This window comes from Myotis davidii, unplaced genomic scaffold (assembly GCF_000327345.1).
Source record: "Myotis davidii unplaced genomic scaffold, ASM32734v1 scaffold1004, whole genome shotgun sequence".
Classification (NCBI taxonomy): Eukaryota; Metazoa; Chordata; class Mammalia; order Chiroptera; family Vespertilionidae; genus Myotis; species Myotis davidii.
In genome coordinates, this window is record NW_006295184.1 from 134,928 (window position 1) to 146,109 (window position 11,182).

Below are 11,182 nucleotides of genomic sequence, written 5' to 3' on the forward strand. Positions count from 1 at the left end.
GTTTGGGTTCTTTCCCCTTTAGTTGTGTGTCTTTTGAGGTTTTTTATTTGGGATTACCATAAGGTTTATGGGTATTATTCTATATCTTATAGAAGTCTGTTTTAAACTAATAGGTTTTTAATTTGAATATATCCTATGAGGACTACATTTTTACTACCCAAACCTTATCTCCTAACTACTTATTATAGTTTGAGTTGAGATTGACACTTTTTCCTTTTGAACTTCATAGTAGCTGTTGAAAAGTGTGTGAGTCACTGTATTTATTAAATACTAGAGGCCCGGTGCACAAAAATTTGTGCACTTGGGGGGCTCCCTCAGCCTGGCCTATGCCCTCTTGCAGTCTGGGACCACTCGGAGTATGTCCACCTGCTGGTTTAGGCCCGCTCCTGGGGGATCAGGCCCAGGCTGGCAGTCAGACATCCCTCTGGCAGCCTGGCAGCCCTCGGGGGATGTCCACTTGCCAGTGGGGATCAGGCCTAAGCTGCTGTCGGACATCCTTAGCGCTGCTGAGGAGGTGGGAGAGACTCCCACCACCACTGCTGTACTGGCAGCCATCAGCTTGGCTTGTGGCTGAGCAGAGCTCACCCTGTGGGAGCTCACTGACCACCAGGGGGCAGCTCCTGCATTGAGCATCTTCCCCTTGGTGGTCAGTGTGTGTTATAGTGACCAGTCATTCCCAGTCGTTCTGCTGTTAGGGTCAATTTGCATATTACATTTTTATTATATAGGATACAATTTGAATAGATTTTGTAATATATATGAAACATATTCATTATTTTTTTCCTTTATTGTGGATATCTAGAAAGTAAATTTGTCCCTGAGAACATACTAAATGTCATACTAGTTTAGGTAATTTTCACAATCTAATTTAATATGGAAATAATATATAATTATATATCACTCATCTCTAGACCAGTCTATATTTGGTATATTTTGTCTAGATTAATAGTTTACATATGGAGCTCCCCAAATTAACTACTTCCCTGATCAAGTACTTTTTTCACAGTCTATTTAGTACCATGTTTTCTCACTTTTGTGCCTTTTATTGGTGATCCTGCTTTTTAAAATGCCCCCAAGTCTAGAGTTAAAGTGATGTCTAGTGCTCCTAAGCACAAGAAGGCTGTAATGTGCCTTACAGAGAAAATATGTTAGGTAAGCTTCATTCAGGCATGAGTTATAGTGCTGTTGGTCGTGAGTTTAATGTTAAAGAAATAAAAAAAATCTATGAGAAGAGTGTGTAAAAAGAGACACATAAAACAGGTTATGTATTGATGAAAATGTTGTGACTAGATGCTTGCAGGAAACTAACTCTGTGTTTCCCTAAGAGCAACGGCTCACTAATTCAGTGTTTACAACAACTTTATAAAATACTAGAATCCGTGTACTAGTGGGGTCCCTTGGCCTGGCCTGCGGGATCGGACCAAAACCAGCTCCCCAACATCCCCTGAGGGGTCCCGGGTTGCGAGAGGGCGCAGGCCAGGCCGAGGGACCCCATTGGGAGCTGGGAGTGTGAGAGTGAACCAGGGATCTTTCTGTCAAAGAAAGGAGCTAACTGCCATCTTAGGTCCTGCCATTTTGATATGACCTTCAGATTCTTTCAGGGGGCTGCCATCTTAGGTTCTGCGATTTGCAGGAAACTAACTCTGTTTAGTTAGTTTCTGAGAGCCTGACATGACCTTCAGGCTCTCAGGGGGCTACCATCTTAGGCTTTGCCTTACCTTCCCCTTCCTCTGAATTAGCCAATTGCATAATAATGGGAATCTGAACAATCAGGTCAGGATTGAGAGTGAGGAGCAGGGCAGACCCTGAGTCAGGAAATAAAACCAGAACAGACTTCCCATTCAGTGTGCTTTTGCCCATGATTTGCAGGCAGGAGCACCCTTCTGCACAAAAGTAAATTTGCCTTGCCAATTCAGTTTTGAGTGTTTGTCTCATTCCTACTACATCATTGAGAGCATTTCTAACAGGAGGGACAATGGGAGGGCTCCAGGGCATGTCTGGCCTGCCTCACCCAGTCCTGATCTGCCCGACCCTACCTGTTGGAGCGTCTGCCCCCTGGTGGGTCAGTGCACATCATAGTAACTGGCAGAGGGTAGAAGGTGGGAGGAATAATTAGATATTAGGCTTTTATATATATAGACTTAAAAAACCCCAAAACTTAGTCTAGGGTGTCTTAAATCTTCCCAACAAAATCCCCTTAATACTAAGAAAGAGGGAACACCCACTCATGGGAATCTGGGGCAGAAGAAAAACAACTGCTGCATAACAGGAATTACCTTTGAAAACTTATTTTTAAAGTTATGCTTATTCACATTCTTCCCCATAATTAATCTGTGATTAAATGTAAAACAAATACATAATTATCCAGAAATATAAGGTTTTTTCCCCTCTCACTAAATCCATCAGTAAAGTTTATGCTTAGATGCAACATTCTTTTCTCTATTTGTGGAGAGTGAGGCTCTGGGTCACATCCACCATCCAGATAGCCATCCTGCCACAGTTCTGCAAGATTATATCAGAAGCGCATATACTCACCACACAATTAGGTGGGCTGTTTCTCAGACTCACACACCATGGTCTGCAGAGGAAAACAAATCTATCGAAACCACGCCACATGAATGTTCAGAATCAATTTCAGGTTCACCAAAACACAATCCCCTGTACTCAGTCCCATTATCTCAGAGGCCCTCCTGCCCCCACCCCAGCATTCTGCTCTACACAGCCCCACACACAGTCATAAAATCTTAACAAACCACATTCCCATCCCGCCATCGCAACCTCTCAAACACACACCAGCTACATCTGTGGAAAAAAGTCGCACCCAGAATCACCGCAAAGACAGACACACAGCGCCGGCTTGGTCACTCACAGAACGCCCCCGCTGGCCCCACTACGCGCTACCCCCCGTTTAAGGAGCCTGTGGCAACTTAGGAAAGATCCAGGACCCCCACCCTTGCTGGGGCGCGAGGGGATCTCGGCTCACTTAACCCAAGGGCGGGACTGAAACTCCACCTCCTGGGGTTGGCCACGCCTGCGCATTTAGTGCTGAGCCGAAGCTCCCAGCAACCCCTGCGTGCGGCCCCTTAGGCCTCGGGCTGACCCGCACTCGCTTCTAGTGGGCATCACTGTGGAAACGGTTCGGAGTCCAGGTGAGCAGTCCTGGCGGGAGCGTTAGCTCTGGCCATCCGTAGGGAAGGCGCTGCAGCCCGCGGGGATAGCAAAGGCGTGGCCTCACCGCAGAGCGTTGGGAGCTCCGCACGCCTGCCGGAGTGTGCGTGAGAACCGCGGTGGCGTAGCTGTGTGTGAGTGGGTGGCGGCGCGGGCCCGGTGTGGCACCAGGATGATGTGCAGTAGTGAGTCCGCAACTAGTGGGCGATGGTGTTTGTGTGACTGAATTGGGTGAAGGTTCTTGTGTGACGGAGATGGCCGTGGACTGTGTGACTACGATCCTTGAGGTCACAGCTGAATCTCTGCCCTCTAGCTGCACCAGCCCAGCTGCAGAGAAATGGCCCCGGTCGTGGAAAGATTTCCAGCAAAAGACCCGATCTTGGCATAAGAATGTTGGAAGTGAACGTGTCACTCTGCTGACCCTGGGCGTAATCCCACCGCACTTCATCCTCAGGAGCGCGCGTGCGCGCGGACACACACACAGCTCTGAGGGGTCCAACGGCAGGTTTCAGAACCACGGAGTTCCCTCCAGGACACTGCTGTGAAGTTTCCATCCCTGGTCTGGCTTTTCTCTAAGTGTCAACAGTACTCAACCTCTTACCTCACTCTGAATTTGTGTGGATGGTGAGGACCGGTGTGGTTGTGATTTGCCCTGATTTAGCCAGACTGGGCTGGGATCCAAGAAAAGCCTGTTTTAAGATTACCTACTTCCCCAGTGCTATCAATTCTAAGAAAAGGGCTCTGAGGATAAGGAGGAATGAATTTCTATTGCCCATTTAAAATTCAAGGTCAAGGTTCCTGGGTATTTCCTCTTGTTCTGTGAACTGTATTTTTGTTAGGACATGGGAATATTTACTTCCTTCTTAAATGACCTGTCCATTGAATTGATACCTATGTCCCTTCCCTAGTGCCTATATGCACATATTCATTTGGCAGATAATTGCCATTAATTTTCTTTTTATAACTCTTTGCAAAACTCTTAGAACAGTGCCTGATACTTCATAAGTATTGTAATAAACATTTGCTATTTGTTGTTATGTGATAATTTGGGGCAGTTCCCTATCCACTCCAATAGATCAGGAAAAATTAAAATATCAAGCTAATTTTGTTGGGCACTTTCTAGTTTTAAAAAATGAGATGCTCAAATGGTCTAGAACAGGAATTCTTAACCAGAGATAATTTGATCAGTTTGGGGCTTTCAGGGAACCAGAAACCCCTCGAAATAGTATGTAAAAAATTGTATATATTTGTTAATGTGCCATTTTTCTGAGAGAAAGTTTATAATTTAATGAGATTATCAAAAATGACCCAGAAAGATTCAGATCCACTGGTCTAGAATCAGAGTAATGATATATGAGAATGTTCTTTGAGATAATCTTATATAAATTAGTGCCTAACAATTGAAAATTATTAAATAAATCACACTCTATTCATTTCACAGGCCTATAGACTCACATTTCTCCCCAACTCTGTTTTTTATTTTATTTTTATGGAAATAGTTTAATTTTTGTTTCTGATGATAAAATTCATGCAGGTTTAGTGTAGAAAGGAAAAAATATAGAGACCTAAGAACTTTTTTTTTTAAAAAAAAAAAAAACACATTTTTTATTAATTTTAGAGAGGAAGGGAGACTTGACCAGAGTAGAACCTGGGACCCTTCTGTCTGGAGGCCGATGCTCTATCCACCAAGCCAAAGCAAGTCAAACCGGCCAGGGCAAGACCTAAGATCTTTTAAAAAACATTTAAATTGCCCATAGTCCCACCATCCAGAGTTAATGAATATTACTATCTTGATGTTTGTCTTTCCAGATATTTTTCTGTGTACCTGTTGACTTTGCAAAATAGAATCACAAAAATTGATTATTTAAGGAGTTAAAGACTCTCCAACACTTTGAAAAAGGAACCCAGTGCAGTCATAAAATTTATTATATTTCTATGCCTGTATAGAGTAAAAGGAAGTGCAGTGGTTCCCCTCTAATATGAAAAGTCTTTCAAGAATTTACACCTTATGGCAACAAATTATCAAGATAACCTTTTAGAATTAGAGACTTTTTTTTAATTGTTCAAGGTTATGTCTAAGTACAGATTTACAATAACGGGAGAAAAAGTGATAGTAGTGATATATTCAGACATGTTATACAGAAGAACTTGGTCAAATATTTCTATCTTCAGTATGACACCTTATCAAATAAAATTTCTTGAGTTTTATAATGCCAAATGCTATCTCTTGGAGATGCTAGGGATGGAGAGCAAGAGGGGCTTTGTGCCGTTTCTTCATTTTTGTGGATTTTTTGCTAATATTATTAAGAAAAATTACATTCTCAAGCCTAGTTTTAAAATTTGTTGTAAAGAGCAATCTTGGAAAAATCTCAAAAAGTTTACTATAAGACAAAAAGAGATGTATATCCTAGTATTGAAGTTACTAAAGAAAATTAGTACAGATAACATAAACATTTTAAATTAAATATTATTTAAGATATTTTATTTAATAGAATAAGGGGCATGTAATGTTATTTTATTAAGTGCTTATAATAAGTTATTTTAAGTATATGTATTTCATTTTTACTTTTAAAGACTTTTATTGATTGAGTTTAGAGAGAGAGAGAGATTGATTTGTTGTTTTACTTATTTATACATTCATTTGGTTGATTCTTGTATGTGCTCTGACCAGGGATTGAACTCAAAAGCTTGGCATATTAGGACAATACTCTAACCAACTGAGCTACCCGGCCAGGGCTATATGTATTTTATATGTATTATATTAGCATTAATAACATCCCTGTAAGATAGATACTGTTATTATTCTCCCCATAGTTTAGACGGAAACAGGCATTGAAAATTAAGTAACATGTCCAAAGTGAGACAGGCTAGTAAGCCAGGACAAAGCTGAATAGGGAAACTGGGACATATAGTTAAAGAACAGTTTGTAGCCATCTAGAACAGCGGTTCTCAACCTGTGGGTCGCGACCCCCTTGAGGGTTGAATGACCCTTTCACAGGAGTCACCTAAGACCATCGGAAAACACAAATATAATTACATATTGTTTTTGTGATTAATCACTATGCTTTAATTATGTTCAATTTGTAACAATGAAAATACATCCTGCATATCAGATATTTACATGACGATTCATAACAGTAGCAAAATTACAGTTATGAAGTATCAACGAAAATAATTTTATGGTTGGGGGTCACCACAACATGAGGAACTGTATTAAAGGGTCATGGCATTAGGAAGGTTGAGAACCACTGATCTAGAATATCTAGATGCCAAGCAGTTTGTGGCCTTCTAGTAAATCCTATCTTCTGTAAGCCAGGGACACTTGAGAATAAATGGTTTGCATTTCTTCCCAAGCAGAGAGAGGGTAAATAGCTAAATCACCGTCCTTGGGGAGACAGACAGCAGAAATCCAATTAGTGCCATTTGCCAACTATAGCCAAGAACAGATGAAGTTAGGAGAATAAACCTCATTTTGGTACATCAGCATAGAGTTGATGAATATTCTATTGAGATCCTCCCCTAAGACCTCCTCAACACAGCAAGCCCTCAAAACCAAGGTCCCAGCTTCCTCCCAGGAGCACACCCCTCACCTCCCCCACCTTTTCCCCACAGCCATGCATTTCCTGCACTCTAAGGGACCCCAGGAGGGTTGTAACCAGGAGAGCAATGGGTAGCAGCAATTCATCCCGGGTAACCGCCCCCCCCCCAACCTGTCCCCAAGATCCCCTTTCCTCTGACTTTTTGTTTTATTAATCCTCACCTGAGGACACTTTCCCATTGATTGTTAGAGAGAGTGGAAGGGAGGGGGAGAGACACACAGAGAGGAACATCCATGCAAAAGAGAAACATCCATTGGTTGCCTCCTGCATGTATCCTGACCAGGGCTTAGGATCCAGTGTGCAACCCAGGTACATGCCATTGACTGGAATCAAACCCGGACCCTTCAGCCTGTGGGCCGATGTTCTACCCACTGAGCCAAACCATCAAGGGCTTCTCTAACTTCTTAGTGATCCAAAGCAGCCCAGCCTAGGCTCCTCAGCCATTCCTTGTTTCACCATCCCCAGCTTTAATATACATCCTCTAAAATTCATCTGGGCTTATGTTGTGAAATTTTTCCTGCACAAAGTCAAGAACCCACACACTACTGGCTGGCCGTAGGCAGATCCATTCAGGGCCACGTCCCCTTTCCAGTAACAAATATCTCCAAGTTGATAATTGTCAGAGCTTAGATTCATGGCCTGGATCCTGATAACAAAGCCTGTGTTTTTCATATATGAGAGTCAGCCGCCTCCCAACAGTGTGTATATTTTTAGTCTGCCTGTCATACTTGGCAATTTATTGTGGGTATCTTCCTTCATTAATTAATATGAACCAATATCATCATCATTAATATTTCACAATATGTCATCCTATAGAGGAACATTATTTAGGTTTGTTGCCTATATTAGGTATTCTGACTTTTGGTTATAAATTATTCTTTGATGAACTTCCTTACATATATCTCTTTGTATACTTTTACAAATATTTCCTAAGGATAAATTCCTAGAAATGGAATGTCTAGATTGAATTATCAGACATGTGTAACGTACAATATGCCAGATCCTTTGCTAGTACTTGGGGAAAATACAGTGACTAAAGTGACATGGTTGCTATTCTTGTGTTGCTTACTATTTATGAAGGTGGATAAACCTCAATAGGAATAAGACTAAGATAAGTGTGATAAAGGTCATTGAAGAAGTCAGGGGAAAGGGGAGTTGACTCTAGCTGAAGCCCCTATGCTGGAGGTTTCCAGGCACTGATTTGCTCCTTCAGCTCAACTGTCTGGAACTACTTGGAGAACCCAGTGGCTCAGAAACAAACTCCTCCAGGTAGACAATGACCTCTTGGTACACTTTGAAGGGCAGAGGAACCAACAACATCCTGTACTAACTGACCATAGCATTTTGTCTTGGGGGCACTGTCTACAGCCTGTATTGCTTTGGGTGGGCTTTCTTCCCGGCATTGGGGGGGCGGGGGCAGTTAGGAGCAACCAGGCAGATGAGCGATTAAGAAGTGAGACCATGAAGACTGTAGGACCTGAGGGACTTGAACAAGCATCAGTGAGTGTGCTGAGTTCTTGGGGGAAAAAACAAACCAAAAAAAAGCAAAACAAATAAAAGTCAGATGGCATGGCTTGGAAGATTCTGAGAAGGAGATATCATCTGATTTTAGCATGCACTGCAGATTGTGATAAAATAATATCAAAACCCTGTGGGGGCTGGGTGAAAAATTGAAGGGATTAAGAAGTACAAATTGCTACAGCATAGGGAATCCTATTAATAAAGAGGTTATATGCAAATTAACCCTCACACCCTCACAAAGATGGCTGCCTATGACCAGGCTGGCAAGGGGTTAGTGAGGGACAACCAAATGACTGAACAAGCAGGCTGTGTGGGGCGACCAGGCCAGCAGGGGGGGCCAGTTAGGGGCAACCAGGCCCCCAGAGGGAGGCAGTTGGGGGCAACCAGGTCAGCAATTGGGGGCAACCTGGCCAGCGGGGGGAGGGGGGAATTAGGGGCAACCAGGCCCGCAGTGGGGGCAGTTAGGGGCTATCAGGCCAGCATGCAGAAGCAGTGAGGGGCAATCAGGCCAGCGGGGGGTGCAGTTAGGGGCAACCAGGCAGGTGAGCAATTAGGAGCCAATGGTCCAGGATTATGAGAGGGATGTCCAACTGCTGGTTTAGGCCCAATCCCAGCAGTCAGACATCTCCTGAGGGTTCCTGGATTGGAGAGGGTGCAGGCTGGGCTGAGGGGAACACCACCCCCTCTCCCTCGTGTACGAATTTTGTGCACAAGCCCTCTAGTCATAATTATAAAAGGCCAAGAGGCATCACGACCTAAACGACCAATCAACCAGTCACCATGAGGGGACCCATGGCGTCTGGATTGGGGGCATGGCTGGTCTTCAAACCGCCTAAGGCCCCTAGCCCAGGCCTGGGCAACGCTGGGGGCCAGGTGTGTGTGGTACAGTCTTTTAAAAATAAAGAAAAACCCTCTGGCTCTCCGAGGCGCCTCTTGGCACTGGCCACCCTGCCCCCACTCTCACCCTGCGTGGAGCCCCCAGCAGAGTGGCTCGGGTGGGTGTGGGCTGCGCAACCCCAGGCGCCAGGCCCCTTGGGGGTGGAGAGGTTCGCGCAGCTGGTACAGCGATGCCGGTGAACTCTGCTGGGGAGTACAAATTGGAGTGAATGGACTGCAGCTGGCGGTGCTGGCCAGATGAAGCTCCAGGAAGATGTTTTGTAAGAAGAGTGGGCAAGCCTATTCTCCCAGTAGAGTTCTGATCACTGAGAATGATGTGAAAGGAAGGCCTCCAGAAGTCTCACATTTAATGTGACCGAAGAGGAGAAGAGCACTACAACTGCATTTCTGCTCTTCATAAGTTGATGCGGGCTCAGCCCGAGTGCCTCCCTCTACTGGCTGGCATGCATGCTCGAAGTAGGAGAGGACCCACTGTATGTGGCAAGGAGGCTGGTGAGGTTTGCCAGTGAAGACATAGGTCTGGCAGACCCATCTGCATTACCGTAGCAGTGGCCGCATACCAGGGCTGTCACTTCACAGGCATGCCCGAATGCGAGGTGCTTCTGGTCCAGTGTGTAGTCTATTTTGCCAGAGCCCCAAAGTCTATTGAGGTGTACAGCGCCTACAACAACATCAAAGCCTGCTTGTGGAACCACCAGGGGCCTCTGTCCCCTGTCCCGCCTGAGGAATGCGCCGACTCGGCTCATGAAGGACCTGGCCTCTAGCAAGGGCTACAAATACAACCCCATGTACAGTGAGCCTGTGGACCAGGAATACCTGCCTGAAGAATTGAGAGGAGGGGATTTCTTCAAGCAGAGGTGATGCTGACTCTTTGAAGCTATGACAGCAGAAGGATGTTATTTTCTTACCTTTTTTCTTTAATAGGAATGGCCAAAAAGAGAGTAAATGGATTGTTAAGTTGGTTTCCTGGTAAAAGTTAAAACAGCCCAACTTTTTGTGCCAGAAATTTGAGAGTTTCTTAATTGGAGGCACAGCTACTTCAGCTAAGTGTGAAATGTTGAATTGTGTTCATTTGCACTCTGCAATGGTTATGCATATGGAAGTGTCTGGCAGTTTTTTGCAATGAGTTAATGTTATAAGGAATTATCTATTTTGTCATAGTATTTAAATCATAATGTCATTTCAGAATTTAGTTCTGTAGGATTTTTTTTCCTTTAAAAAATGTATATTCTGGGTAGTTTTAATTGGTAAAAAAATGTAATTGTGATTTAATACTGCATAGTGTTCTGGGGTATTTTTTTATATGCAAAGGTCTTATGAGCCAATGAAACTATTTCCAAGTAAACAAAGCAAAACAAAACAAAAAACTTCGCTGAGGAGGCCAGCGGTGCTCCAGTGTGTTCGGGGGCAGCCTGTTTATGCCAGGACCCAGGTGCACGGCTGCACACACGTGGTGGGCATGTGCTGGGAGTGTGGCGCAGGCATCGTATAGACATTTGTGCGTGAAAAGGTGTGCACACACCTTTGTGTGCATAAATACATCTGTTTCTCAGAAGTGTACCTGGAAAGGTGCTTTATCTGTAATAAGCAGTTTTCAGAATGTAATCCAGACACAAGGGATCTGCAGTGAAAACACACACAAGGAAAGGTTTTTGATACTAAACACAAAGCTGTAATTGAAGTGTTTATGCCCAAATGTACTGTGAATCAAACATATGGTGATATTTATCGTCTGGTGGGTCTGTTCGAAAGGTTTGGTCGATCAGTTCTCATTTCACACAAAAAATAATCTAACTAAGTGATTACTAAATATATACTTCTAAGGCAAAGTAGTTTACCCACGTTGTGTACTTTTTTTGCATGTGTGTAACACATCAAGGCTGTTTATAAAGTATAACTTGGATGATGTGACAGTATGGCTGAGGAAGGAGGTGTGGCCGGTTGTTTTTAAAAATTAGTCACCTCACAGTTTTGTTTTGTGGTTTTTTTTTTAAAAA

At 43.7% G+C, this 11,182-nt stretch overlaps 1 protein-coding gene across 3 annotated transcripts in view; it reads left to right on the top strand.

The window, feature by feature from the left end:
• The first annotated feature begins 3,018 nt into the window (after nt 1–3,018).
• The window catches only part of ZFP82 (ZFP82 zinc finger protein), a 53,869-nt gene continuing 45,705 nt past the window's right edge, over nt 3,019–11,182 (top strand). For all 3 annotated transcript variants that reach the window (XM_006769856.2, XM_006769857.2, XM_015567892.1), the window contains exon 1: nt 3,019–3,149. The gene's annotated coding sequence lies outside the window, so the exon portion shown is untranslated. The remainder of the gene's footprint in view (nt 3,150–11,182) is intronic.